This window comes from Zingiber officinale, chromosome 9B (genome assembly GCF_018446385.1).
Source record: "Zingiber officinale cultivar Zhangliang chromosome 9B, Zo_v1.1, whole genome shotgun sequence".
Lineage (NCBI taxonomy): Eukaryota > Viridiplantae > Streptophyta > Magnoliopsida > Zingiberales > Zingiberaceae > Zingiber > Zingiber officinale.
In genome coordinates this window covers 109,268,501-109,271,892 of record NC_056003.1, presented here as the reverse complement: position 1 = coordinate 109,271,892, position 3,392 = coordinate 109,268,501, and the positions used below count along the sequence as shown (strand labels likewise).

At 38.9% G+C, this 3,392-nt stretch overlaps 1 long non-coding RNA gene across 1 annotated transcript; it reads right to left on the bottom strand.

Moving 5' to 3' along the window:
• Positions 1 to 1,411: 1,411 nt before the first annotated feature.
• On the bottom strand, positions 1,412 to 2,748 carry LOC122025315. The gene is made up of 2 exons (XR_006123664.1): positions 2,379 to 2,748; positions 1,412 to 1,767 (listed from the first exon to the last, which is right to left on the bottom strand). It is a non-coding gene; the product is annotated as an uncharacterized LOC122025315 (long non-coding RNA).
• Between the last annotated feature and the right edge of the window lie 644 nt (positions 2,749 to 3,392).

The following is a 3,392-nucleotide window of genomic DNA, read 5'->3' as shown; positions in this document are numbered from 1 at the left end:
TGAAAAACATGGAAAAATAAGTCTATCTTAGGTATTCTTTTACAAGTTTTTTCGACGATCAAATACTAATAAACCTTAATCTAGCATGGAATCAAAAAATTGACGAAGAACCTCAACTTATTGTCATAGCAAACAATGAAACAATCGAGGCTCTGATACCACATGTTAGTTCTTGAAATCCCTGACCTCATGAATTCTGCAAACCAACAAGAACTCGACTAATAGGAAATACAAGAATAGATCTAATTTTATTGAAAATGTGACATATAAATCAAGTACATAAACAACAACAATGAACCTAATTACAACCCAAGAGCCATTGTCATAAAGTGTCGTCTCCTTGTACGTGAGATCTTGCAAAAGAAGAGGAAGAGTCTTCCGGAGGAACTAGGGTGACGGTGCTAAGAAATCTTGATCAATGGGAAACAAAGGGTTACCTCAAAATGCCTTAATCCAACCGGGACCACACCTTATATAGTGGATTCGATTTATTATCAACCTATAAATGATAATGGATCAGGCTAAAGGGTTCTATATATTTAACTCACATCGAAAAATTCGAAACTTGATAAACCTTAGCTAAATCACTTAAACGGTTTCAGTTCGTATTCACATATACAAATTATATTTAAGTCCATCTTAAAGAAATAAAATCAAACAAGTAAATTACGGTATGCAACCGCCTCTTAGGTGGGGGGTATAACACAAGGCGATGAAATCACCTGTGCCCAATCTGACAAATTTGTTATCCGAGTAATAATTGCATTATGCCCGTGGAGGCAACAATTTACCCTCAAAAAAAAAGTATTGATAATTTCAATTAGTCTGATTGACTATCCTTAGGGTGACCGTCCCGGTTCTACAGAAATTTACTCCTCAAAAAAATATAGATCTACTATATTAACGACTCCCCTAGTGCTGGTCCCATAGAAATTTAGTTCCAAATTAGTAGGGAGAGAGGAGAGAAGAGAGAGGAGGGAGGAGGGAGGAGAGGGTGAAGAGGATCTGGAAGGCATTCGCCAATTTGTTTACTCATATTCAAGGATCGAGAAGAAGAGCTGCAATATACTCATTGCCTTCTCCTCTTTGCCCTCGCATCTTTGTCTCGTTGTTGTGGGCATGCACACTCGATCAAGCCCTCGTGCTCTTTTGACCTCTCAATGTTTGCTGCCGACCTTGTAAGGCTCTCATGCGTGTTCATCGACCGCTGCCTCCATAGCACTCACAGGCCACGCAGGTACCTACAAAGTTCGTGGGCAAATCTATGGCCTTTGCTAAAAGCCCACAAACAACCATTAAGCCCAATATGTACATTTTAAAAGTTTTAATACTTTCAAAACAAACACTATATATCATTTCAATGATAATTCTACTAAAAACAAGATGAATAATATCTAAACTACACTTGATAAATGTCATCATGGATGAGGCTCCTCTTGAAATTCTATTAAGAACATCCTCATACGGATACAACATGCAGAATCTTACTCATTCAATGAAGAGGTCATTTCTCAGAGAACATTTTGCATCGAAATGAGAAAAGTGATAAGCCAAACAAATCAGAGGTTGTGTTTGATTTGCTCTATGTTAAGTGACCTTCTACCGATAAAGTGATCATGTTACTTTCCTTCGCCTTCTACTCCCCTGGTATTTGGATGACCATCAATTTGGAGTCACTCAGTGCCTCATACTTCCTCTATGTTGTCGGTAACCAGCACGATGTTAACATATCAGCATTCCAACGGCCATGTTGGGGCACCGTACGACCTGTCTCAGAGGGTAGTTTGTCATAACAGAGATCACCAAGACGAGAACAAGGTAAAAAAGGAAAAGTTTATCACGAGACTTTCAAGATTTATCGACCCACATGTCCCAAAGTAAAAGGGAAAAGTCATACTTTCCATCTGTACACATCTACCTGTTTCTTCTATAACCTTTTCAATATTAGGGAACAGGGTCGAAAGGAACCTATAAAGAAATGCCTACCATCATATTTTATTTTCTTGCTTTTTCTTTGATAAACTTTCTTTTCGCATTGTGAAAAGTCAGTGTTGTGTTTGAACTTAGTACCTCATTGCTGAATCATCACTAATTTCTGAAAATTTATAATTTGCTGTAATGGTATTTAGTCTGGGGAATCTGTATGCATTATGGTGAAGCAGTTGTTTGAAAAATATCTTGATGTTCGAAAGGCAATCCACTCAAAGAACAAATAAAAACTCTGAGCCATGCAGCTACCTTTCACTTGTTCACTAATCCTACAGCAGCTGCAGAATGATGGCCATTTTCCACCACTTCAGAAACACATTTATACAAGTATTTTCATCATTTCTTAAATATTAATTCCGAGAAGGATAGCAGTCAAAATGCTCATCTACCTTCCTGGCCTGCACAGCAGTATGACTGTCTCCTTTGTGAATCATATTTCTCTGTCATCACCCCTCCTCAGCGAGTCCTAAAAATCTGCATGTTGGCATTGGACCAGAGGCTTTTTGAGTAGGGCAGGGGGGCTCTTGGGGTTTAGGCCCTGGAAACATATCACAAGCCATGGGGCATCCATTCCTCATGAGTTCTATATCACATTGCTTTCACTTGTCCTTGTGCCTGGAATCAACCAAATGAGGTGACCACTCTCTGCATCCCAGAAGAAAAGTTAAGCTGGCACAAGCTCTATAAATGTCCTGCCGGTGTCTGTCTTTTACTGAGAGAGATGTGTGAACTTTGAATCCCATCCAAAGTCTCATAATGGGTGAAAGGCTGAAAGCAAAAGGAAAGGAATAGGGAGGTGAAGGAATCCTCCACCAAAAGCTAAGAAACAAAGCTGATTGGGGCAAAAGGTGGGAAGGAACCCTCCCAGTGGAGGTTTGTCATCCGGTGTGGACGTCTGACATCAATCAAAATTCAAAGGCTGTGACTTGTGTGCCTGTTTAACTTTTCAAGAAATCTAGCATTACCGTGTAGGTTTGGAAATTGGATTGTTCAATATTCTTATTTTCCATGATTTTATAAATTGGAGCAAGTGTTTATCCATCCTTATCTACTCAAATAATCAACAAAAGGTTGAAAAGTAAGCATGTTCCTTTACTCTTTTTCTTCTTTTGTTTTTTTTTTAAAAAAAAAGTTGGAAAAGGTAGCTTGTCAACATGGCCATCATAGTATATCATGGCTTTGTGTGGTCGAGCCAAATTCCATCTGTAGAATTGTATTCATTAGGTCATTGAAATGGAAAGGGAACTAGTATAATTACTGGTGATGGCATCATGCTGGCTGCTATGAGTCCATGTCATATCTTCAATGGATAATTAAAAAAAGAAGGGCCATGCTTTTCACCCTTCCATGTCAGGATGAGTGAAATTGCCAGCAAGAGGCCAAGTCTTTGGCAACCACCACAT